General features: G+C 43.6%; 1 long non-coding RNA gene across 1 annotated transcript; it reads right to left on the bottom strand.

Annotated features, from left to right (window-relative positions):
* Nucleotides 1-21873: 21873 nt before the first annotated feature.
* On the bottom strand, nucleotides 21874-27117 carry LOC131908689 (uncharacterized). Its single transcript, XR_009378646.1, has 2 exons — nucleotides 26973-27117; nucleotides 21874-22274 (listed from the first exon to the last, which is right to left on the bottom strand). It is a non-coding gene; the product is annotated as an uncharacterized LOC131908689 (long non-coding RNA).
* Nucleotides 27118-27514: the final 397 nt, after the last annotated feature.

Below are 27514 nucleotides of genomic sequence, written 5' to 3'. Positions count from 1 at the left end.
TAGCATCAGCACATGTGCCCCAACTCCTAAGGTCCTGAGGAACAAGTTGCAGTAATTGTCCAGCTGAGCAAAGGGCCATATGGACAAAGTAACCCGTGTTGTGGCATGTTCATGTATGTGTTTCCTGGGGTTCCCATAGCAATGAGCACAGATTTGGCTTACAACAGGAGCCATTTACTCTCCTGTGGTTTGGGAGCACAGAAGCCTGCATAAAGTTTTGAGCAGAGCCATATACACTGAAGGCTCCAGGAAAGGATCCATTATTGCTCCTCGTAGCTTCAAGGGCCGTCTACGTTTCCGGTGGGTGGTATCACCCCAATCAGCCTGTTTGCACAGGCCTTTACTTTTTTTCTCTGTCTCTCCTCTGGAGGTCTCTTGTGATGTTAAGACTCAAGTGGATAATTCAAGATGGTTTCATCTCAGTATCCTGTATCCGGGACTTCACTCCAACTGCTAAAACAGAGCCCTTTCTTAAAGAAGATCATGCACTTCTGGGTGGGTGGAGGTAGGACATGAACCTATTTTTCTGTGGGTCAGCATTCAGCCACAACACATAGAGCAAGCAAAGACAGTGGTCATGCAAGTCCCCAGGTATGTGCCCATGCTGTGGGAGTTCATGAGAGGTTCCAGGTCACGGTCTTCTGATACTGAGTAACATGGAGTCCTGTTTTCTGTCCCAGGGAGACTGCTCCCTACATCTGTTTGTCTCTCTTGAGGCCTCTGTGTCTCTTTCTCTGCCAGCTAACACCGATCTTATTTCACAGGCCTGGAAAGTTGTGCAGTCTGGAGACAAGGCCCCATCAATGTAAATGCAAACCTTCTTCTTTAAAGCTTCATGCGCATTTTGCAAACCAAATAAGGGCTGCAGCCTAGTTCCCAGTGTTTTACCCATGTCGTCTTCTGGTTTTGACTTGACATTACAAGAAGTCACCATGAGAGGAAGTGGACAAAGGGAAGCAAGTCTTTGTGCTATTATTGCAAATGCCAGTGAGTTTATAATCATTTCACATTAAAAAGTCACACCCCTCACCCCATGAATATTTGAAATTCATACAATTCAAACAATCAAACGAACACACAAAATACAACCCCCCTAAATTCCTATAGATCTTTAGAGGGTAGAAGAAAGCTAATCTTCAACTCCTAATTAGATGTTTGCTGAGTCGTCGTCCCGGGACGAACCCCCATTCTCAGGGGCTGTTGGGAAGGGGGCCTTCTCTGGTCTAGCCCCATCTTCGTTTCAGACTTCCTGGGATGCTATCAATGATAGACAACTCCCTGAAGACGGGAGTTCTGCCAGGCCCGCCCCAAGCCTCCCCAGGCCAGGGTTGGTCTGCAGACACATGGCTGGGTTGGGCCAGCACACCTGGCCCTGCGGCCCAGGCTGAACCTGTTGCTGCCGCATGCACACAGCTTTGGCTCCTGTTGGCCTGCTCTCCTGCACTTTCCTGGTAGGCACATGGCCTCAGTAACCCTACCTTGAGTCAGAGAGCTGCGATGAGCTCCTAGGAGGTGCCGCTCTGGCTTGGGGCCAGCTCTCCCTACCCTGGCTTTGATTGTCATCTGTGCCGCATCTTCCTCCTCCTCCTCCTCCCTGGGGCAGGGTGTCAGCTTCTCTCCCGTGCAGACTCCAGCTGCCACTAGTCTGGGCAAGTTGGAGGTACCCTCCCTGGGCCGCTTGTCTGGTCTTTATTCCTCCTCACCCATGTGGAGGCGGTGGGTGAGTTCGATATACTGGAGCTTAGTAGTTTGGTATCCCAAGGCTTATTAACTTGAAGGTCACGTTTAGAGTTTGGGGGTGGTGGTGCTGGGAAATAATTGAGTCTGCACACAGAATGTATGAATATTTTTCAGGCAGAGGGTGATCCTAAGAATTACAGGGCTCAGAGGACTAGAAGAGGCTGTAGCTTACATTTTGTAATAAACATTAAATATTTTGTTTCTGGCATCAAATTGATGGCTATACTATTTCACATCCTTACCTCAGTTTCCTCCTGTGTAAAAGTAATTAAATGATTGCATCATCCCACATATCACAATTGCTTGGCACTGTGCTGCAAAGAATAAACGAGAAAGTTCTTGGCACAAGCCAGTAAGAGCCCAACAGAGATTAGCTGTTATTGTCATTACCTGCCCTGAGCACAGATGAACTCACTTTTTGCTCACAGCAGCCATGGGACATGGGGAGTGTCAGAAGGGAAAAGGGGACTGGGAAAAGAAAGGTGTTGGCTCTGTTAACATCCCTTCATGAGTGCACCTGGAAAGTCTTTTCTGTTCTGTCTTCTGGGTGTAGGAGAAAGCAGTGAGCTTGTATGTGGTCGCACTGAAAGAAAATTCCAGAAGGACTTGGGTGTGTAGACAAGACTGTGTCCATGTAGAAAGCCTTTCTGCCCTGGCAGATGCTGCTCTTTACTTGAGGCCTTCCTGGCCATCTGTCAGAACCTACCATGCGGGACACCCACCCTGGGAGTACCATACCTGAGCAACACCCGCAGGGGTTCCATTTCATCTTCCAGCTTCTCTGCGCACTTTATGGTCTGGGGTAACTGCACTGCAGCATCCTTGCTTATATGCTGCTGCTTTCTTTTAAAGAAGTAAGGCCTTTGTCTAAGGCATCAGTTCTCTCCCTGTGCTCAGCTATGTGTCTGCTGACAAGGATGTCCTGTCTCTACTCCTTCCTCAACCATTTCCTGTCTATCTGAGGGATATGGAGAGGAGTGACCTATGTCCTCAAGGCACCCAAAGCCAGAGATAGAGTGATAGCACACCCTTCCCCCCACCCCAGAAAGTCATCTTGTTTTCTCTGGGCATCTTGTTAAAACTCTTAGTCCTAGGAATCCTGAGGAGTCAAATCATCCTGTGTCCAGTAGGGCGATGAGAGTTGGGCAATTGGTTGTTTTCCTAGGGACTCTGGGTGACAGAAAGGAAGAGATTTGGCTTCCTAAGACTTGTCTGATGCCTTCGAGTACCCAAGCCAGTCTGCCCATCACACAGGTATGGCTTCCATTGAGGTCCCTTGGATCTGATGTCTTCTTTCTCTCAGAGCGTCGGAGGGCTGCTGGGCTGGGCCTATAGGCTCCCAGCCCTTCCAGAAGTGGACAAAGGTGCTTGTTGGAAAGATGCCATAACAAAGCTCCAGGTGACCACAAAAGCAGCTGAGAGTGACCTCAGACTGAGTCAGTACTAAGCATTCTGGACTCCTGTGGACACTTGGGGGGAAGTTGGTTGTTGACTAGGAAGGCATCCGGAGAAGGCTGGGAAAGGGAAGGGTAATTCTACACTCACCACTAGTGTTTTTCTAACCAAAGTCTACAACTGAGTGTCCACGTCCAGATTCATGACTCAACCTTGTTACCAAATTCTGGCTCAGCTCGGAAAATGGCTTCCCTGTCCATTCTAAAACCAGAAATCACTTTGAATCTCTCTGTTCTTCACTGCCTCCAACCAAGACCATCATCTACTTCTATCATTTTGGCTTCTAAAACCTCTCTTGAATCTATCCTCTTCTTTCTGTCCCCGGGGCCACCCCTTGGGGCCCTCACCATCTTCTTCTCTAAATTATTTCATTGTTCTGACTCCCCCCATTTCTTTTACCAATTTCATCTCATTCCCCAGCCATTAGTTGGCCCAGAAGTTAGTGGAAAAAAAAAAAAAAAGCTTACCAAGTTAATTCTATGATTAAAAATCTTTTACGGTTTCTTGAACAATGCTCTTAAAATGTGTGACTTCCTGCTGTCAAACATGAAACTCCATGAAGAGCAGGTTGCAAAGTTTGGAGGCAGGTGTTATAGTGACTGTCGTCACTATCAGAATGGAATGGCCACTTATCTGTGTAGTAGAGAGATGATGACTCCTCTCAACATCAAAAAGTTAAATGGTAAATGGACAGGCCCAAGTTATGGGGCATATATAAATAATGTCAATTGTAGAATCTAGGGAGTGAGCATGCAGGGATGTATTGTGCAACTTTCTCACCTTTTTTTTTTTTTTTTTTTTTGTATGTTTGGAAAATTTCATTTCAGACTCCTGGGAAAAGTTTTTCTCACAGCTCCCATTACATCAGAGTTAAATGCAAAGTTGTTGCCTTGGTTTGCCAGCCCTGTCTGAATGCCCTGGCCTCTGCAATGGAGGAGCCAATTCTATCACTTCTGTGCTCTAGCCATCAAGCTGGTCTTTCAGTTTTCAATATAACACCCTTCTAGTTGGGGATAAGCAATAGATCTAATTGCGATTTAACACAGTCCATTGTGTGATAATATGAACGATCTGAAACGTCTTTTCTGTAGATGAGGTAGTTAAACAGTGGTACTTTATATGGCCCTAATAAATACTTGGTTCTGATCACTCGTGCAGAAGCTCTAAGCACAGACTTTCTAGGGGACGTGCCATCACTCCATGTCTGGATTTGAGTTCATTGAGGATGTGTGTCACTCCCGTTCATATACCACAGACAGGCAGGAAATGATTAAGGAAGAAGGAACAGAGAGAGGACATCCTTTTCAGTGACACACACTGTATTCTAGTGTGGTGCTATGAGTTTTCTTTTGAAAATTAAATAGATTGATTTATCAATGGACGGTCATCTACCTGTATTTTTATCATCCGATTCCTTGGTTGCACATACACCAGCACGGAGTGTTGCATAAGCATGCAGAACTCCATGATTTACTTTGATTTAAGATAGCTTTTTATTACAAAATGAAATAAAGAATTCTGATGAAAGTTAGATATTACCAAAAAGCATATTGTCCTCCTCAGTGGACCTAAGCTTCAACCTTAGTTTTCATGATCCTGGTGAGAGAGGAAAATGGATGATCATCAGAGTCTAGGGACCCCCTAGCATGCTTACTATCAAGAGACAGAGAGAAGTCTTTGGCTCTATGATGATGGGCTGCTTCTAATGGACAAAGCATTGTCTCTCTGGTTCCTGTTTTCCCCATGGGCAAATCTCGGCACATACATGAAATCATGCAGGTCAAGAGTAAATAGGTTGGCTGTTCATGTCCTTTATTGCCTTTAATCCCTTTTCATCCTCAGTGGTCATGGACAGGAAAGAAAGCAGCTTCAGCCTTTAGTGTGTTGGGGAGGCATAGCATTATGTGTTGACCTTGACCTCTACCTATGTGTCCTGATGTTTCAATTGGGGTTTGAAACAGTTAAGGCAGGGGGAATAGGCTCATAGGACATTTCGTTTCTAGAAGTGGGCAATATCATGTGGCACATTGTGTGTTCTAAATGGCTTGATACTACATCAAGAAAGGGAAGCAGTAGGACTCTTTGTAGATCAGACTGAAAGACTGATCGGTTCCATGGGGTCTGTTTGGTAGAGTCTGAGTTCTTTATTGTTACACTCAACCACAACAGCAAATAGAAGCTTTATCCCACACAAAGGTCTTGATAGATGTGGGTTCAAAGTATGAAAAAATAAGCAGAAATTCTTTGGGGACACAGATGCATAGATTTGTTGGTCTATGCCTGGTGTCAGCTTCTCCAGGGAGCACACTTCAGCTACTTGATGCATGATTGTGTACTCAATCTAAAATTGGAACCTTTTGTTCTAAACACAAGCATCCTCATCAATTGATTAGAGAAACAAATTCAAACAAAGCCCCCCAAAATATTCCGCAAGTTTCTCAATCTGTCTGTGAAAACAATAGCGTGGTTGGAGACATGTGAAGCAGACATTTTCAAACAAAGTACTGGGGGAGATTAGTCATTGTCTACCATACCCAGAAAGTACCCTGAAAAAGTTAGATTCTGAAGGTATTAGGTGTGGCCTTTGAATCTCCTTGCTAATCAATCTGCCCTGGTGATTCAGATGAAAACAAGCCAAGGACCACAGGTGAGGAGTTGTTGGCTTAGTGATTGTAATAAGAAGAACAATGACTTCTAAAGATGTCCACATTCTAATTTCAGAACTTGTGAAAATATTGGAAAAAGAGAATAAAGTTTGTAGATGCAAAGGTTTGCTAATTGATTGACTGAGATGGGAAGATTACCCAAGTTATCCCAGTGAACCTAGTGTGATAGTCAGAGCAATGGGAAATAGAGAAGCTTCCTTGGCTGTGGCTGCCAAGAGAAATGAAGATAGGCAGGCTTCAGGAGATGCAGTGTGGCTGGCTATGGAGCTGGAGGAAGTATGAAGCTGTAAACCAAGACACCTGAGTGACAAGAAGCTGGGAAAGAGAAGAGAATGGATTTCTTTATTATTACGGAGCTTCCAGAAAGGAGCACAGCCCTGTTCGTACCTCCATTTCAGCCAGTGGGGACCACCCTGGGCTTGAACTAAGGGACTGCATTATTAATTTGTGTATTTGAACTTATTCTAACTGCAAAGGAACACCTACACTGGGGTTCTCTGGCCTGAGAGTTTCTTTTTTCTTTTTTTCCTCCTCCTCCTCTTCCTCCTCCTCCTCCTCTTCCTCCTCCTCCTCTTCCTCATCCTCTTTCTGTTTCCTTTAGTTTTTCGGCTATGCTCTGCTGAGCTCCTGAGAGTGTCTGCCCAGGTGATGATCCACAGTTCCTCACAAGGGATGGGCCAACAGGAGTTATTTGGGGTAGCTTTATGGTTTATATAGGTATACAGGGCGTTCTCTCATTGTGGCTGCCTTCTCTCACTGAATGTTTAGCACAAACATGTGAGCTCATTGTTTTTGCCTCCAATCACCAAGCCAGTAAGGACTGGGTGGGGATGTTAGCTACTGGCTGCACTTCAGGATGCAGCAGAAAAGTCCACAGTCATTTCTCCTTGACTGGAGTCATAATTAAATGGGGAATTAAAGAGTGGGGATTCAAGGATGAGTAAGACATAGGAACTGAATGCATTCCTTACTGTAGATGTCTGCTGAGACACCTCCCTTTTCTTTCTGTGGAATAAACTGAGCCAATTCCCTTAGTTACAAAAGTCCAGGCTTGACAAGGCAAAGACAGGTATATACAAGACAGTTTGGTTTATGGTGACCCATGACAAGCCCTACGTATTTAGTGGTCAGTTATCTCTTGCCTCAAAGTAGATCTGGGAAGCAACATCTGATTTCATCATCATAAGCACTGAGATAGGAACCATTATTTTCTCACAGAGATGAGACTTAGTAAAGCTTAGGTAACTTGCTTCATTGTCATGTGTCCGATCAGAATTAGAGGTGGGATTGGAACTTATCTTTATCATTAGACAAACACATGATATTTCTTGTCCCCTTTACCGATGCTCTTTATGAAATGCATTGAGATGAATAAATAATGGATCACAACTGTATGGCCTGATCCCTAGACTAAACCCAGATAAATGTTGCATCATCCTCAGTAGCAATTAGCTTCAGTGAAAGGTTGTCCAGATTAATAACAATATCACCAACTGCTATTTATAGATGGCTGTCCTCCAAAGAGGCCAAAGTGCTCTGTAGATAAACACTGTCTAATGTGGTCTTGTGTTACTGTACATTGGGTCTGGGTCTGTGGCTTCTTTGTGTTTCACAGAGGGGAAATGGATCTTGACATCATTCATGCAAAGAGTTGATTCTCCCCCATGGGTGGTACCAGCTTAGTGAGAATTTGTTCTTCATGGTAATCTGTTCTCACACATTCTGTTTTCCAGGGGTCTCTGGCATTGCTCAGATCACAGGGGTTAGACAGTTTGCATTGTGGGTAATTTTTAAGATTTATATGGACTTGCTATTGATTTCTCCTGGTAATCAATTGTATAATCATCCTTACTGCTGCCTCCTCCATTGCCCCTTCTCTTCTGTTTATCCACATCTTTCACTACCGTCACCACCACTATCACCACCAGTGCTACAACCACCACCACCACAACTGCCATCACCACCACCAAGGCCACGGCCACCGTCACAATAATCACTACAACAACCACCACCACTACAACTACCACTACCACCACTGTTACCACAAACACTACTACAACTACCACCACGACAACTACCACTAGAACTACCATCACATAATCACCACTACTACCACCATAACTACCACCATTACTACAACCAACACCACCACTACAACTACCACCACCATCACTACTACAACTACCGCCACTACTGCCATTGCCACCACCACGGCCACCACCACTGCCACCACCACCATCACAGGCCCCAGTAGCAGTAGCAGCAGCAATTGCAGAAATATTTATTTCATACCATTTGCATTCCCTGTCTTATGCAACGCACTTTATAGATGCTGTCTCACACAATATCTACCAATGTAGAGTTATCATTGTAAATCTTGTCTGACACAGTAGAAAATCAAGACCCTTAGTAGATAAATGATTTATTTCCTCCTGGTTATTTACAATCTAAGACAACTGTCCAGGATCATCTTGAAAAACTGAGACTTCAACATGAGGATCAGCGAGAATATGCTTTTTAAAATAACGGTTTCACTACCATCTATTAAATACAGAGATTTTGTACATCAAAACTTTAATCTGTGTAATAAGCCTATAAAGTAGGTATTTGCATTTCTATTTACAGAAAATGAATTATACAGAAATAATTTGCACACTAACACAGTTCAGTACAAAGCAGCGTTACACTTTGGATGTGAATTCTTTCCTATAGGTTCATGTGGTTGGACACTTGGTCCCTAGCTGATGGTGTTTTGGGTGAAGGCTTGGAGCTTTGGGGTTGGAATCATGGTTTATGGAGGTGGATCACTGCTTCTGGTCTTAGCTCCCTGCTTTCTGTCTTCTTCTGTGATGTGACCAGCTGTCTTATGCTCTTGTCACCATGGACAAAGGCCACTGCCACACATTCCCCACCGTGATGGACTGAGAGTTTCTGAAAGTACAGTCCAGAACGAATACATGGGTTTTCTGTCAGGCATTTGATTTTAGTGACAAGGAAAGCAACTAAAACAAGTGCTAAAGTGTGTTTTAATTCCCCTTCCTGTGTTTTCAATAAAAAACAAACACCGGCCAGCATTTAATCTATAAGCTCATTAGTATAACAAGGGATTAGATGGAGAATGATGGAAAGATGGATGAATGGACGGGAGAAGGGCAAATAGGTAGGACGTAAGTAAAATACATATGTAGCATTGTCCAAAAACCTCCAGATACCCATGAAAATGGACCTGGAGTTGCTTAGGCACAGAAGAAACTTTTACTCTAAAATAGGACATTTTAGGAAGCCAAATAAGTATTGGCCTAAGCAACTCAGAGCCAAGCTCCATTGACTTCATGGCTGGAAATATGAATGAGAAAAACACTCAGCTGCAGCAAGCTGAAGAAGAACAGATTGAGAAAGATCTTTCGCACTGCAAGATATGGTGACAGCTTTAAAGTGTGTGCATGTGAAAGGATGAACCAGGAAAAGAAAAGAGTGGCAGCTACATGAACACCAGGGAGGATCATGCATTACTCACTTAGATGTGACATGCAAGAAGGATGAGGCAGAGCAAACAGATCCTGGGAACCTGGGCATAAGGGTCACTGTGTACCAGTGGGAGCCATGGAAGTGTGGCAATCAATGACTGAAAAGGGAGAGAGATGGAGACAGAGTCTCTGGTGTCTTCCTTTCTCTCTTTTCCCAATTAGAAGCCAGGTTTTTTGGGGGAGGGTTTGGGAGACATAACCTGCAATATGCAGCCTTATGCATATAGAGCCAAGCAGAGGAGCACTGGAGTACGCCTGAGAACGAACAGGCAAGCGACAGACACAGATGCTGCTTTGCAGCATTTATTTGTTTCTCAGCTTAGAGTCAGGGCCGGGTGGATTCTTAGGTTCCATTCGCCACATTGGAAGTTAGAGACCCTGAAAAAGGTCTGTTTTATTAGGGTTTAATCGTGACTCAAGGACAGGAAGCCAGCCATCATTCAGATAAGAATCTTTCACAGGAATGCCATTTCAGGGCCAAGTCCAGCACCCTTTGGTTGAACGTTTTTGGCAGCAGGTCACCAGGGAACTAGCTTACCTGGAGGCCAAGGCCATGGGATTTATGCTGCTCAGAGCAGCTGGGCTGCCCCTTTATCATCTTCACCATTCAGTGACACGGTGATTGAAATTCCAAAATGGATGAAAAATTCCTTAGGGTTCAAGTGACAGGTTTGAAAATGTCTTTGACAGAATAAATAAATACAAGAAAATACATAAACAAAAACCCCCTCTCCTGCTCGATATATTGCTCTTGCAGATGTCTGAACAAGTGACAGTTTCCACTGGGGACTGCAGCTTTTTTGAAAAACCATTCTCATCTTGCAGATAACAAGGGGAGCAGCTCTGGGGAGACTGGTGCAGAGCCACTCTTGTGACCTTTCCCCAGGAGGTCCCAGAGACCTCTGGATCAGGGTATACTAGCCTATTAAGAGAATTTTACTGTTACCTCCATGAAAGGAAAGGACACTCTTCCTTCTCCCTACCCCAAGTCTCTTTTCCTTCCTTTTCTTCATCAGTTTAAAAAGAAAGAGACCCACAGCCAGGTTTGGTGGCTCAGGGCCTATACTCCAGCTACTCAGGAGGCCACCGCAGGGAGATTGAAAGTTCAAGGCCTGATCTGTTTATTCTTGAAAAAGTTCAAAGTGAACCTGGGGAACTTAGTGAGACCCTGCGTCAAAATAAAAGCAAGAAAACGGAAAACGAAAGTGTATCTCGGTGGTAGAATGTGTGTCTGGCATGCACAAGACCGCAGGTTCAATTTTTAGTAGCAAGAAAAAAAGGGAGAGAATTAGTAACCGCCCCCCTTCCAGTTATCTATTTCCACACGGTGAGCTACACCAGACTCAGGGACTTAAGGGCAGAGCGGTCTTCATTCCACTCATGAACCAGCAATTGGGTCAAAGCTCGGAAGGCCATTTTGTCTCTGCCCCATGCTTTCAGCTGAGGTGGCTCTTTTGGGGCCAGTGGATTTAATTCCAAGATGGTTCCCTTACAGGGCTGATGTGTTGGCGCTGGGAGTTCACCAGGGGCTGTCAGCTGGGACTCAGTGATCTTCAAACAGGCTTCTCGAACTGTCTAAACTTCCCCAGAGAACAGTGTTGAGGTTCCTGGTAGAAGTTCATGCTAGGACTTCTGTGGTATTCTCGGGGCATCCAGATGCCCAGAACTTCATTTCTGCAGCACTCTGTTGGCTCAGCAAATTCCTAAGGCCAGCACAGATTCAGACTGTGAGCAATTGGCTCCCATCTACAAATAGGAAAAGTAGCAAAAAACTTGAAGCTTTCTTTGTCTCTTACCTTTACTTTGTCCAAAATAGATGTCCAAATTGGGTAGATGCAGCCACAAGGAGGGCTACACAATCAGGACCGCATACAACTTTGTTACACAGGATGAAGTTTTGAGAGTAGGTGGCAGAGTTCTGGCTGGACCAATGACTGGGGCATCTCCTTGTATCATCCGGGGTGGTGAATTCCCAACAGGCAGACTTGTCATTGACCATCAGCTCTGACACTTATCAGCTAAGTAATCTTCAGAGTTTTGATTTAAATAGTTCCCAACTTTCCCTATTACAAAGTGGACACAATCATACCTAGCTTGATTGCTTTGCAAATAGTAAAGATGCCCACAGCCTCTCTAGAGGATGATGATGCTTATGAAAATGGACATAAACAGAAGATAGATATGCCTTTGAGTGTTCAAGCTAATTTTCTGTGATACTTTCAAGATCTACTAAATCTGAGATTGTTAGGATTACTTTGTCATTGTTTTTCTGTTTCCCCTGATTTTTGTTATTAATTTCCTTTTTAAATAAGAGAACAACTTAAATTAAATGCAGAATTTAAATATTTAAAAAATTAGAGAAAAATGAGAAGTCGTGTTCAATGCAATGCGGAAGTTGAAACTTTGGGATATTAATTAAGAAACTCACTAAGTGGCTAATGCCAGAAACCCAGTGCTACTCTCCCGTCTTTCTCCCCCAGACCTTAAGCTACATTAGGGGCAGCTGGCAGTTAACTAGTTGTCACTGGACTTTGTGGGACAACTCTGCTCTGCTCTATATGGAGACAATTCTTCTCCTGGAAACAAAAGCCAACTCTTCTATTCTTTACACAGAGATGCATGACAAGAAGTGAAAATGTGTGAGGGCCTTTATGGCCTAGGCTCAGGGTAGGCACATTTTGCCTCATTTTGTGGGTCAAATCTAGTATCTTCAAAGTTGAGACCAAAGCTGTAGACTCAGAGAAGTCAAACGCAAGGGCCAATATGGTATAAAATGATCTACCACACTGGAAACTTTTGCTGGGGAAAGAGGCAATACTTGACTAAAATTACATATCCCCTTATGTTGTTGTTAACATGTTTTCATTTAATACGTAGTGGGAAAGAGGCAATACTTGGCTGAAATGACATATCCCTTTATGTTGTTGTTAACATGTTTTCACTTACTACGTAGTGGATATTTTCTGACAGAGTCATTTAGCTTTCTGCACTAAGGTCTTTAAAAGTTCCTCTTTAAGTCCATGAAAGGGAAGCTCCACAACTGCTGAACTGTCTTCCTCTTCACTTGGTCAGAACCATTCCTTCCAGATTGCCTGTGCCAATATGATCATAGCTCTGGGTTCATAGGCAGTCATGCTTGTATTTCTGTGCTGCTGGGTCCATGTTTGATGGCTCTGTCTACATTGCCAAATTGTCCACATTTAGAAAAGGCATTCTCATTGATGTAGTGGAGAGTGGTAGTGGGAAGCCTAGATTTGCACACTAGGACCTCTAAACTTGCACACCACTCTCTCATTCTTTTATTTTGTAAACTTCTTGCATCCTGGTGAGGAACCTAGCTCTGAATATTCTGATATATGTGAAAAAGGCATGCCTATGTTGCCTCCAAGTAAGGTATACCATTTCATCTGCCTTTAATGTTTTATTTTTATTTTTTGAAATCCTGATCAAGTGTTGGACATGTTTTTATCAAGTTGGCAATAATCTGTAAGGAAACACTTTCTCTTCTTTCCAGTTCATTCATTCATTCATTCATTCATTCATTTCTTATTCACAGTATTACTGACATATATCTTCTTCTTTACTGGGATATAATAGAGTTCTGAAATTCAAATCATTTCCAGTATTGTAAGTGGAATTCACTTTAAATGGGATCCTGGGTCTATGTGACATGTTCCCATCATTCTTTGACTGTTTTTTGATGCATTTTAGTACCGTGGGTTTATCTTCTATTTTCCCTGCTCTGTTACTGGTGCGCTCATTCATGTATCTGAGAATAGTATTAGGAAGTCAAGATCTTAGTGCTATGGGAATATCACTTCTCCTAGGACTGCTAAGTATCTATGTAACACTCTCTCACTCTTTCAACTAAAATACTTCCTCCCTCCCCCCATTTATCCTGAAATTCCTCATTACATGCTTAAAGTGCTAACTACTTTTGTGTTCCATACACTAACAGTATGGCGTTTCCTCTAAATTTGTCGTTTGATTTTGGACTTTCATTCTGTTTTCATTTCAACTAAAGAAACATCTCTTCTTTCTACTTCCGTTTCTTTTCAGGGCTCACTGGCCAGCAAGCTGAGCCAACATGGTGAATTTCGGGATCAGTGAGAGCCACTGTCTCAAAACTTGAGGTGAACAACAAACACTAGAGGAAAAAACCCAACCCCACTCCTCCGGCCTCTGCATACATGTGCATTCACACATACATCTGTACATGAATCTGTACACATACCACAAACCTCCATATGCAAAATTAAAAAAAAAATCGTAAGTTGAACCATCATACAGGATATTCTGCATATGAGTATATTTGCATAAATACGCCATTTTACTGATGTTTTCTCTCTGAAGGATTTTTGAGTAGTTTTCAAGTTTTTGTCACTGTGAATAGCATAACTTTGAATATGTTGAGTCATGTGTACTGATAACCCTGTGAGTGGAGTCACTATTTCAGAGTGTATACCTTGTCAATATTAGAAAGCACTATTAATTATTTTCCAGAGTGGTAATGCTATGTTGTGTCCACTGAGAAATTTTATGGGAAAAAAAACCTTTCCAAAATCTAGTACTATATGATTTTTATCTCAGTTGAATGAGTGTAAAACTGTCTATCATACTTGTCATACTTTGTATTTTCCTCATCATCAACACTGTTTATCTTCCCAAAGATTTACTGGCACTCATTCTTCTGGGAAATGCCTGTTTGTGTCTTTGTCCTTTTTTAATTAGGTTATTTATGGTTTATTACCACTATCTAAAAATATTATTGAGTTTTATTTTTTGAAGCAGGGTCTTGATATGCAGCCCAAGCTCCAGATTTAGGATTATGGACAAGTTCCATTATTCTGAGCCACAATTTTATTTTGATTTGAGGGATTATCATGCATATTTGATGAAATAAACTCTATCTTTGCCTTTCTGCTTTCTGACTTGGTTTCTAATCTAGCAATGTTTCCTGCCCTACACATATTGAAATATTAATCTGTTTTTGTTTTCGCTTTGCTGCTTCCATCTCTAGCAGGCCCCACCCGAGTCACATTCCTGAGCTGACAGTTTGTTACCTGGGACATGGAACTTGGGACTACAAAAGCAGGTGCCTAGCCTTCTCTAGGTCTTCACCCTGGTCCCTTGGAGGCTTCACTCAAGCTTGGCTGTGGCCTGGCCCAGCCTGGGGAACTGTCTGGAGCACCTGGTCTATTTCCAGCAGATCTGAGTCAGTTCCCTCTCCAAGAAACCCAGGAGTATAACGTTTACTGGATTCTCAGGAAGGTTCAACTAAATTACTTTATAAACGAATGCACAGAGGTTCTGAGAGGTGACATACTTTGCCCAAGACTTCACAGCCAGAATTCTGAGAAAGGCGTGGAGGTCCAAGTGTTCCCTTTAGACAAGTGGTTCAGCATTTGAAAACTTTGCAGTGGATTCAGTTGAGTGTGGACTTAACCCGTCTCTTGCCTCTGCACTCCCGTGAAAGGATGTTAGGAAGGCCACGCAGCAGCTTTTCGACTCTTCTCTTTGCTCATAGCCTGAGTCTCTCAGCCTCTCTTCAGATAGTCACTCACAAGAAAATCTTCCTTGAAGTCAGATCATGCCTCTCTGTGACTTCCATGGCTTTAATTCTTCTCCTTTGCAGTGGCACTGAAGCCTAAGCCCTTCATCATGCCCTACATGTTTGCTACCTGTCTGTTTCTCCTTCGTCTCCCACGGCCATTCTTGCTCCGTTCCTCTGGCCACACAGACCTCCTTTGTGTTCCTTGAATGTGATGAATTCTTAAGGTCTTTGCCTCTGCTGCTGCTTTTTTTTTCTTTCTGAAAATAATTTTGTAAATGAAAGATGAACAGAAGTCTGCAGAAAGGAAACTGGGACCTTACCCTCTCTGAGGAGTGGATGAGGGGGTTATAGTGGGAGGAAGGTGGGGGATGAGTGGGAGGAGGGGAGGGAGGGGGAACTGTGGTTGGTATGTAAAATGAAAAAAAACTCTTTTAAATAAAAAATAAAGGAAACTGAGGCAAAATTACCCTTCAGAACAAATTTACTAGGAGAGTTGTCTGCTTATGGCTGTAGATAGCCATGATGGGGCCCTGAGGGACATAGTCCCTTCACGAAGCGGTAGTTTCTGACTCTCATCGGTTTCAGGAGAGTGGAAGATGAGCAAGCTTCACACCACATGATCCAGCCTACATGCTAGAAGTCAAGGTTTGGATAAAAGGGAAGTTATAATTCAAGGTTTTCTTGGGGCCTCATGTGGAGGGAGAATACTCTGAGAGACTCAAGGCTACTGTAAGCCTGCTTATCAACTGTCCATTCAGGTGGAGACACTGCCAGGAGCATGGCCTGAGTTGAGAGAGAGAGAGAGAGAGAGAGAGAGAGAGAGAGAGAGAGAGAGAGAGGTAGCTGGAGAATTTCTTTCCACCTCCCGCCACCAAGTCTCGCCAGTCCCAGAGCCCACTTATAAAATAAACACATAGACTCTTACATTATTTAAACTGCTTGGCCATTAGCTCAGGCCTGTCATTGTCTAGCTCTTACTCTTATATTTAGCCCATTTCTATTAATCTTTATTTTGCCACATGGCTCGTGGCTTACCGGGACCTTCCCACGCGGCTTGTCATGGTGGCGGCTGGCAGTGTCTCACCCTCAGCCTTCCACTTCCCAGAATTCTTCTCCTTGTCCCGCCTATACTTCCTGCCTAGCCAATGGCCAATCAGTGATTTATTTACTGACCAATCAGCAACACACTTGACATACAGACCATCCCACAGCACTTCCCCTTTTCTTTTCTTAAAAAGGAAGGTTTTTAACCTTTACATATCTCCAAAGTCAGCTTGGTATATTTGGGAATTTGGGCGTAGTTTTTCTTACTACTTCCTGCTGGAGGGGGGCGCTGTATCTTATGGGGATACAAAGAAAATTTTAGAATTATGGAATAGTCCATGAGGGTATGTCGTCTGAGCCAGCTGCCTTGAAACCATTCTGGATGTTGGATCATCAGGGCCATGGTGTCATCGGGGACCTTTCAGGGGGTCTTGGCTGGTCAAACCTGATGTATCTTAATCTTGAACAAATCCATAGCCTCTGGCTTTCTGTGGAAACAAAATCAGAGCCTCCTTTCCAAAGCAACATATCCTTACATCTAAATTTTGAAGTCAAGGTACCTTTAAAATATACATTTTGGCATAACTCAACAGCTTTTGTAATCAAATGTTTTTCTTTAGTTACAAATATCAAAGAGAACATAATCCAGATTCTCTGTGTGGTAGCCATCTTTATGTGGCTTATTTTTTTATATTAGCTTGAGCCTATTGCTTTAAAAAGCCTTCTAAGCCTGAAACAGCGCAGTGGCTGCTGGCTCCGCCCACTTCAGCTTCCCAACATGGCGGTGGTCCGCTTTCCGCCAGCTCTGGGAGCCGTAACTCTCAGAAATAGTGGGTCTACATTTTTACCAAAGTAGCGTGTAGCCCAGAAACCTCTTTTTTTGTTTTGTACTAGCAAAGACTAAATCCACCATACAGCTTAATGTGCCACTTGCAGAGGCCTCATTCCCGCCATACTGCAGGTTGAGCACACATGCCAGGAACCCGCCATAGTAGCTCAAACACGCAGGCTGCCGCTAGCTTAAAAGAGACAACTAGGAGCTGTTTTTAGCTCCGTTTTAGAATCTTTTTACTCAGGTTTTAGGTGGAAACTCTTGCCAACACGTTGGACGCCATTTGTAGCTTAGAGTTTTCCTGCCTGGCCCACGGTCAGGGCAAATCTCTCTCACCCGCCAGTCCCACAGACACTCAGACCCGATCAAGTAAACACAGAGACTTATATTAGTTACAAACTGTATGGCCGTGGCAGGCTTCTTGCTAACTGTTCTTATATCTTAAATTAATCCATTTCCGTTAATCTATACCTTGCCACATGGCTCGTGGCTTACCGGGACCTTCCCACGCGGCTTGTCATGGTGGCGGCTGGCAGTGTCTCTCTCTCAGCCTTCCACTTCCCAGAATTCTTCTCCTTGTCCCGCCTATACTTCCTGCCTAGCCAATGGCCAATCAGTGATTTATTTACTGACCAATCAGCAACACACTTGACATACAGACCATCCCACAGCAGAGAGAGAGAGAGAGCCATCACCTAGAGGATCTATGATTTAACAACTTCTGTATTAGCTCTTTGTGTGGATCTGTATTAGCTCCTTGCATGGGTGTTTTCTTCCTATCGTCTAGTTAATGCATTAGCTTAAGGTCTTACCTTGAAGAAGCCTTCCCAGTTCCTCCTGTGAAGACTGAAACCACCCTTCCTCTGTAATGCATCCCTGTACTCCCTGTTTCCTGTCTGGACAGAGTTTAGGAGCTTATCCCAGTTGGGTGATGACAATTTTTGTTTATTCCTTCTCTCTGTCCCATCCCTGCAAGGAGCTGCACGCTCTAAAAGTTTGTCCCATTCATTTGTATCATTTGTATCCCCAGGGCTGGGTCAGGGCCTGACAGACACTCATTCAGTCAATATTGGTTCAAGCAGTGAATGGAGTGAATCCAGTGGCCACTCAATAATGAGTGGTTTGGTGGTTTCCATTTCCTTCTGTCCTCTAAAGGGTACACACACACACACACACACACACACACACACACACACACACACACACCACACGCATGCACGCGTGCGCGCACACACACACACACACACACACAAGATGAAACATGCAACCTGAAGGAACTTGAAGAAGACAATGGAAATAACAGCTCAGTGGCTGGGTCTGGTGTATCTCCAAATAACTGGCTGAACCAGTTGAGGGAGCTACTGTTTTCTGTTTTATTTTAATTTCATCAGGTTCCTTGACCTCCGACACTCCGACCTGGGTCAATCTATTATGGAATATGAATTTAATGAGCATAATGTTTGGTTAAATCACTACTCAAATGTAATTAATTGATTAAAGCACCAGGACTCCTGAAGAGTGTCTTAATTCCTTTTCAGTTACTGTGATAAGATACCATGACAAAAATAACATATAAGTAACATATGCATACACACACACACACACACACACACACACACACACACACACACACACACGGGAGCTCACAGTACCAGAGGATCAGAATCTGTGCCCATGATGATATGGAACATGGGAGCAGGCAGTCAGGCAGGATGGTGCTGGAGCAATAGCTGAGAGTTCACATCTTCCACAGGAGGCAGGGAGAGGAGAGAGAGAGAGAGAGAGAGAGAGAGAGAGAGAGAGAGAGAGAGAGAGAGAGAGAGAGAGAGAGAGAGAGAGATCTAATTGGGAATAGGAGCCTGTGGGGGTCATTCTCATTCAATCCACTACAGAGAGGGATTCCAGTTTGTTTGAAAGGGGTGGGAACTGAGTGAGTGGATCTTTCAGTTCCATGCTCAGAAAGCACTTAGTTGAGTGACAGGCAACTGTGTAGAGAGGGAGAGTTCTCAGACCTCCACCTCTTTGAGGAAACAGACTCAAAACCATGAATCCTCAAAAAGTGTTCTGGGCAGAAGTTGAACTGGCAGTCCTAATTTGTAATTGGGGGTGTGGTTTCAATAATGGCCTTGTTCTAGCCTCTTGGCTTAGTCTGACTGGGAGTTTGACAGGTCAGGGGCTGCTGTTTAAAGACCTCTTGGGAATCAGGTGCAAGGAAGCCTAATTTTCTGGAGATATTTAGAAGACATCCTGCTCTGAATATAGGCTGCAGATGATTCCGGGTGATGATAAAGCCAATTCTATTACATTTGAAGGGAGAAATTGCCCCACTTCTCAGCTTTCTCCCCTCTCTGTCTCTCTTCTTTTTTCTTTGGTCCCTTCTTCCTATGACTTTGCTCTTCCTTTCCTTCCATGCATGGGCTAGATGCTGTAGTGTCAGTGATGACTGATGAAATGTCTTCCCTTCTAAATGTTTATGACCAAGGGGAGGAAAAACAAGTTCAACATTATAGTCTGAGATGATAAGAATTGCAGAAGGGCATGCACAGACTTTTAGAAGCAGAAACATGGTATGCTGGATGCTGTGCCTCTAGCCTGCCTTGGGAAGATAACATGATTTAAAGTGCTTGCTGCTAGCTGTGGTGTAAATACCTTCACCCTGTACATTTCAGGTTCCCAACCTGATGCTGCTGTTCCGATCTGGCAAGAGATGCACACACTCTTCCCTCTCTATTTTTAAAAAGCTGCCTGGGTGTATCTTGATGATGGGCACGTAATTGGGTCTATTTAGGGTAGATGTGTAATATCAGGGGGAAATCTTCTAGAAGATGTAGGGGGACCTGAATTGTTTTATCTTATTTGGGAACACAGAGGGTTAGGTAGGGAAGAAATCACATTTTCTTTTTTAATTCTTATGAACACCAAAGTTATGTTGTTTGTAGAAGGATGAATGGAACTGAAGATCATCACGTTAAGTAAAATAAGTCAGGAGCTGAAAGACAAGTCTTACTGCTTCCTTCCATGTGTGGCATCTAAAAGAAGGTGACATGAAGGTAGAAGGGTTTCTCACAAGATAGGAAGGGGGGTGAGTGTGTAGATGTGGATGTGGGGGGAGTTGCGTAAAATCAAATTATATACATGCATGGAAACATGATAATGAAACTGACTCTTTTGAATTTGTATACACTATTTAACAAAAAGATTTTGTATTAAGAAAGACTCACTTCTCTGTCCTGGTCACTCTCTGTCTAACATTGTGAATATTGCTTACTTTTAAGTTGGGTTCTGACTGATAACCCACTTGTAAGGAATTTGGATGACCTTAACTTTTGATTCCGATGAAATTTCAGAACCTTTGTCTTTGATGCATTTTAAAGTTTTATGTCTTTTACATATTCATATTCTAATTTTAAAACTTATTTTAATCCATTGTTGCTTTTTTTGTGATGTTGGTGATCTTTAACATCTCTGTATTCTCTCTTTCTCCCTTCCTGTCTCTCTGACTTACATGCCCTGAATAATAAACTTTATATCTTTCTTTTTGACTAATGTACTTCACCATACCTGCTTTCTTCTTAACCACACTTTCATTCTTCTCCTACTTTGAAATTCTAACAGGCTCTGGAATATCATATACAAAGTACTGCTAGAGAATTTTTGTCATTTTTTCTACTATTTTAATGTAACTTACTATAAATATTCACACAAAGATAGTTTTGACTTTGCTATGTGATGTTATAACTGGGTGTCCACAATGATTTGGTCTTGCCTGTTTCTTGACTGACCTTAGTGAGCAATAAAGAACCAGAGAGTCCTCATGGGGTCTGGTACTAGTTTGGTCTTTCAGTTAGGCATGCGAAGGTAACTTCTCCACAAGGGGCATATAGTAGTGGTGACAGATTATAGAACCCATTGGACGTTTGAAATGAAATGTGACTCTCTTAACAGATCCCATATATTATAATTTAACAACTTGGGCTTAAGAAAAAAAAAACTCATTTAGTTAAGAATCATAGAAGAAAGCCTTGACTCTGAGGCACTCTGCTGGCATTACTGTTTGTGAGAACACAGGTCCTTTCTTCTGTCCCAGTTTGTTTGTGTGTGAATTCCTCCTGGCTATATTGGACTGTACCCTGTTCATTGTTGCCACCTGCCACGAGTCACCAGAATGATGCCACTTATGTCAACCGTACACCAAGGCAATGCCTGCTGTGTGCTCACAATGTTCACTGGACAAAATCAGGGTTGTAGGATGCTGGGAACAGCTAGTCTGGTCATGCATGACAGGTGTACCCTCAGGTGTCAGTCCCTGAGAGCCTAACACCACTAAAGTCTAGCATTGCCTGGTTGTACTTGCTGTGTGCTCACTGTGATAGAACAAGCCTATCATTAACACACACACCCAGGGTGTGACCTGTGTGGCAATTCCCTTTAACCCCAAATAGCTTCATGCTAATAATCCTCAGGGCTTGGGTATTCAACCCACATTTTAAGTCAGGATTTGTCATGCTGTTCCCTTGGGTATTCTCCACATCAGGTTAGTGGTTTCCCATTGGTAGCTACAGACTCTTATCTGCCTGTGTCACTATTCTCACATGCAGGTGGGGAAGCAAGCTGAGAGAAGTCAAGTCACTTGTTCAGAGCCCCTGGGCTGGGCAGCAGCAGAGCCCACATCAAGGTACAGCACCCTCTCTCTGTAGCTTCTTCCTGCTGCATTGTGCTTGCTTGTTCAGGATGGATTCTGGCTATGGAGCCTCCCAGAGACACCACTGCTTCCACCTTCTCCAAGATCACCCCCTCTCAGACCTCTGCAGACAAGCTGAGAGTCTTAGACTGCCTGAGCTCCTAGTGGAGCCTAGAAGCCCCCTGTGTCTTCTCACCTCAGGCCTTTGGAAAATGGTGAGGTTGGGAGAGACCATCATGGCTTCAGGCTGGGTGGATCCACCTGGTCTCAGGGTTCACATCTTTAAGGTTTCGTTGCCTTGGGAAGAAGGGCTGAAGGGAACTGCTTGTAGGCCTAGAGGAATAGTAAAAGTTTGCAAGTGTACAGCCTCCTAATAAACTTCATGCTCTTTATTCACACATTCATGTTTTTGTTTTTGTTTTTTTAAACCCAACAAACCTGAAGAACACCGAACAGAAAAGAGAGGTCAGTGAGGTAGAGTGGAACTCAGAGTTGTTATCAGGTGAATCTCATGAATTTCACACGAAACCATCTCAGATCAGGAGTTCTTCAAAGGGCTAGAGAGCACACTGTAGGAAGGTGTCCCTATGTGTCCCAGCTCAAGCCCAGGGTTGAGGGTCCTTCAGGGCTTCACTAGGCCACTAGGCTGCCATGGTTTTCCAGCTCCCAGGCTTGCTCAGCCAGTCTCCAAGCGAGAGAAACTCATAGCAATTCTCCCACCTCAGCCTCTTAAGTGTTGAGATTATAGTGGACAGCCACCATGTCCAGATTTCAGCTGTGGAAATGAATATATATAAAAATGTATGAATATATAATATATTATTATCATCATATTATATTATATATCTATGTAATATATTATATATGCATGTATATATAGAGAGGGTGAGAGGGAGGAGGAGAGAGAGAACAGCCTATTCTAGGTCAAGCATCAAGTAAGAAGAAGAGCTGCCGTGACAGTGGGAACAGAGATGGTGATCTTGAGGACTTTGCAGCACAGCTGCCTTGTCAGGAGGTGCTCAGGATCCCGAGGCACTGAGCTTGGCTCTGTGGTACCAGGCAGCAGTGAATTCACATAACAAAGCAGACAATGGAGGAGAAAAAACTAACATCCTTGAGCTCCTCTGTGCTCCATGTCAGGACCGAGCCTTTCCAACACATAGTGTTCATTTGTGTGTGGTGCTGGGAAGGACTCTAGGCGAGCACTCCATCACTGAGCTACAAGCCAGGTTCACAGTATTCTTTGAGGTAAAGGTTATAATCCCCTTTATTCAGATTGGGAAGAAAGTCAGGAGAGATTCTGAAGCTAAGATGTTCAAAATCCTGAAGCTACAAAGTTACAAGCAACTGGGTGTTTTCTCATTAGCATGTACTAATTGTACAGACTATTGAATCTCACTGTGACATCTTCATACATACATGCACGATGTCCACTCCCACACTGCCTTCACCCCCTCTTCTAGCTCCCTTTCTTGCCTGTAGTAGTGTCTCTTCTACCTCCATGTCATCTGAAATCGGGCCAGTCTTGACCCAGATGAGTTCTGATCTCTGCCCTTGGAGAGACCTTGTGCATGCCCTTACATGACTCTCACCAGGCTGTGACTCCTGGTCTTTGAGAGCTACAGCACCTGATCCTTGTTCCTACTTTGGACCCCACCAGACTTGGAAACTTGAGCTCAGCCTTCACCATGAGATCATTCATATGCTTGTGTGGAAATGTGTGTGGGAGACTCATCTTTGTGAGGAAGAATAAATTGTGTTAGAAGAATCAGCCTGTCAAATGTCTGAGAAAAAAATGAATGGTAACTTAAATCCATTTGCATGGATAGTATTAGGGGCCCTTTGTGAAGATTACGAGCCCCGAGACAGCAGGAATAGGGGTGGCTGGGAATGCACTCAGGGACAGGGAGGCCTGTGGGAATAGAATGACTGTTTTGCCTTTCTTTGACCCTTTGGACTTGGCAGCCTTCCTTGTTGTAAGCTGTCTGCTCTTGTTAAGGCTTCAACCTGTGCTAACTCCTAAGGGTGAGGCCAACATGTGCTCCCAGAGTGACGAAGCTTCAGTAGGATGCACTCCAGGCTCTGTGTCTTTGGGAACCAGAAGACAAAGATCTCAACCTTTTACTCCTAGAAGGGTGCAGAAGACATGGGGCTGGAAATTAAGGTTGAAGCTACTGATGCCTTAGGAGCATCCAGCTCTTGAGGAGACCCTTGAGCCTGAACAAAGGACAAAATAAGGATCTTTTTACACCCTGAAGAAGCTCATGTAAGAAATGACATTGAGCACAAGAAGAGCTTAAGAGGAGGTGGACTGATCTGCTGGACTTGGATTTGAAACAGCTATATTTTACAACCCAACTAAGGCTATTTTTTTTCTTATTAAGAATGGCAGTGGTTTTCAACCTGTGTGTCACGACCCCCCATTTGGGTCACATGTCAGATATCCTGCACATCAGATATTTACATTAAGCTTTATAACAGTAGCAAAATTATAGTTATGAAGTAGCAGCAAAATAATTTTATAGTTGGGGGTCACCACAACATAAAGAGCTGTTATTAAAGGGTCACAGCATTAAGAAGGTTGAGAACCACTGGGCTAGAGAGATTGCTCAGCAATTAAGAATACTTCCTACTCTTCCAGGGGACCTAAGTTTGATTCTCAGCACCCATGAGATTCATAACTGCCTTTAACTCCAACCAGAGGATCTGACATCCTCTTCTGGTCTCCAAAGGCACCCACACACCTGTGCCATACATTCACATTGCATGCATGTGTGCACATTCACACACACACATAAATAAAAATAAAATAAAAATAAGATCTCAAAAAAAGAAAGATTCTTCTCAAGATGCATTTGTCTTAGGTGAAAAAATTAAGAAAAATAATGCTACAATGTGGGATAGCCTATTGGTCAGAGAATATATACCCTCAACCCTTTCCTGTGTGTTCTTAGTATATCTCTTTCCATGTAATCAGATTTCCATGTAATCAGAATGGTAAGTTCCTGAAGTATCTAAGATTTACAGCATAAGGCAGTGATAAAGGACACAGGCTCAGGCTCCATCTGCCTGAGTCTGTATCTTGGATCTTCTCATCTTTAGTTGCACAGCATCAGGCAAATGAGCTCAGCCTTTGGAGCCTTCGTTATCATATGTAAAATAAGAGAATGCTAAAACCTCCTGGGAATTTCCCAGTGTTTCCATCTCAACCTTATCATCTGCTCAGACATTCAAGTTGTCTGCTTTGTGGACGCCTTTGCCCAAGGATCTGCTGAAAGTTAGAATTTGAATTTCAGAATATCAGACTCAGAGATGACTCTGAAGATAAGGATGGTCCCATATCTCTTATTTTAAAGAGAAAGATGCAGGCTTAGTCTGTGTTCTTGAGAAGACAGAGCCTAAGGGAAGGGCTGGAGGCCCGGGGCTGCTGACTTGGAAGGTACAGACTAGGGCAAGAATGAGAGAAGAGAGAAAGACAGGACCCCTGTGGAATTATGAAGAGTGAACAACCAGCAGATGGGATGCTACTGTCCCCACAAGAAGAGCTTCTGTAGACTGGCCGTGGTAGAGAGGGAGTGATGCCCAGGAGACAGGAAGAAGGGATGTTTACCTGTGTGACTTGTGTATTAGTTACTTACTCATCACTGTGACAAGATGCTTATGGTGGTCAATGTTCATTGTCAAGCTGACAGGATCTAGAATCTAGAGATGAGCCTGTGAGCATGTCAGTCAGGGTTTATCAAAATTAGAGAAAGGAAAATGGCAAGATCTACCTTGGCTATGGCTGGTACTTTCCCATTGCATACAACCCTAGACTGAACAAAGAGAGAAAGCTAGCTGAACATTGGTATTCATCAATCTCTCGTTCAGATTGTGGAAATGATATGACAAGCTGCCTCTGGCTCCTGCTACCATACCTTCTCTGCCATGATGGACTGTATCCCTTGCAACTGTAAGTCTAAATAAACACTTTATTTCAGCTGGGCAGTGGTGGCGCATGCCTTTAGTCCCAGCACTCAGGAGGCAGAGCCAGATGGATCTTTGTGAGTTTGAGGCCAGCCTGGTCTACAGAGTAAGATTCAGGACATGGTGCTAGAGCTGTAAGTGCTACATCTTGCAGGCAACAGGAAGTCAACTGACTCACTGGGTGGTATCCTGAGCATAGGAAACCTCAAAGCCTGCCCCCCACAGTGACACACTTTCTTTAACAAGGCCATACCCACTCTAACAAAGCCACACTTTCTAATAGTGCTACTCTCTATGAGATTATGGGGTCCAGTTACATTCAAACTACCACAACGACCAAGGCAACTTACAAGAGAAAGCATTTAACTGGGGGCTTCCTTACAGTTTAAGAAGGTTAGTCCATGACCATTATGTTAGGGAACATGGCAGCAGGCAGGTATGGTTCTGGATCAGTAGTTAAGAATTCACATCTGACCCAAAAGTAGCAGGAAGAAAGAGAGAAGGTGGGAGAGTGAGAAGGAAAGGGAGAAGAAGAGGAAAAGAGAGACAGAGACAGAGACAGGGACAGAGACAGAGAGACAGAGAGAAACTCTGTGCCTAGCAAGGGCTTTTGAAACTTCAAAGCCCACCTGCAGTGACACACCTACTTCAACAAGGCCAAACTACCTGATCCTTCCAAACAGATCTACTAACTGGGGACCAAGCACTCAAACATGAGCCTATGGAGCCGTTCTCATTTAAACCACCACAAGGACCTTCCTTCTCTTCCTATCATGCTCATGGCAGACATTTCTAATCAATTCCTGTGTTCATCCTCTAATTAACTCATGAGTACTGTGGGATGTCTTTCTGTACACTGAGAATATGTGTTGCTCTGACTGGTTGATAAATAAAGCTGTTTGGCCAATGGCAAGGCAGAATAAGGTTAGGCAGGACATTCGAACTGAAGAGATGGGAGAAGAAAGGAGAGTGAGAAGAGACCCCAGCCCACTGCCCAAGGAGCAACAAGATGCCAGCTGAGCGGTAATGGCCACAGTGGCAACATAGATAAATAGAAATGGATTGAGTTAAGTTATAAGAGCTAGCTAGCAAGAAGCCTGACCAATAGGCCATACAGTTTGTAAATAATATAAGCCTCTGTGTGTTTACTTGGGACCGAGGAGCTTCTGGATGTGGGTGGGAGAGATTTGTCCTGACCGTGGGATGGGCAGGACCAGAGAAACTTCTGCCTACACATGAGTGCTTTTGGACTTCATGGGATGAAGACCAATGAATAACAGTTTATAACACAAGCCTGCCAGACAAAACCAAGACCCAGAGTGCGGCTGCCTGGTGCCTGGTATATAGCCAGCCAGCCTAAGGAAGTATCTCAGTTCTACTCCTTCATTTTCTCACTTGTGCCTATCAGGCATTTCAGTGCCTCCTAGAGCACCTGCATTGTCAGAAATACCTAATTCCCTACCATAAATTCTAACTGAACCTACAGATCCAAATTCTAACTCCCCACCTTTTGAACCAATCTTAGAGATGATGTCTTCTGGGAAACTGTCCTCAGTTTCCTTGTGTTCTTAGAATGGTGCATACAGTTCTTCTTTTATTAGATATGCTATAGTTGTCTGAGTCCAACAGATCCTTGAGAGCTGTTCTGTTTGTGTTCTTTTAAAAGACAATCTTAGTAATTCTTTAAGAATTCTAGAATGTATTTTGGTAATAATATTCACCTCTATTCTCCATCTCTTCCAAGATCCATTTGACCTCTTCTACCCACCCTTGTTGTGTCCATTTTCTTTGAACTCATAAAGTCCATTTTGTGCTACCCATATACTCTAGGGTATAGGACCATCAATTGATTTGTGGTTGACCTACCAGGGTTTATACCCTTAAAGAAAACTGATACTCTTCCTAGTACTCATCAATGGCCATTAGCTCTTCAGGTAGGGGTCGGAGTTCATACCACTTCACCTTCCATTCTGGACTTTTGTCTGCTGGAGTTTGTACAGGTCTTGAACCTGCTGTCACAATTGGTGTGATTGCCAGCAAGGTATCTGG

This window comes from Peromyscus eremicus, chromosome 4 (assembly GCF_949786415.1).
Source record: "Peromyscus eremicus chromosome 4, PerEre_H2_v1, whole genome shotgun sequence".
NCBI lineage: Eukaryota > Metazoa > Chordata > Mammalia > Rodentia > Cricetidae > Peromyscus > Peromyscus eremicus.
The sequence above is the reverse complement of the archived record's forward strand: the minus strand, read 5'-3'. Positions and strand labels throughout refer to the sequence as shown.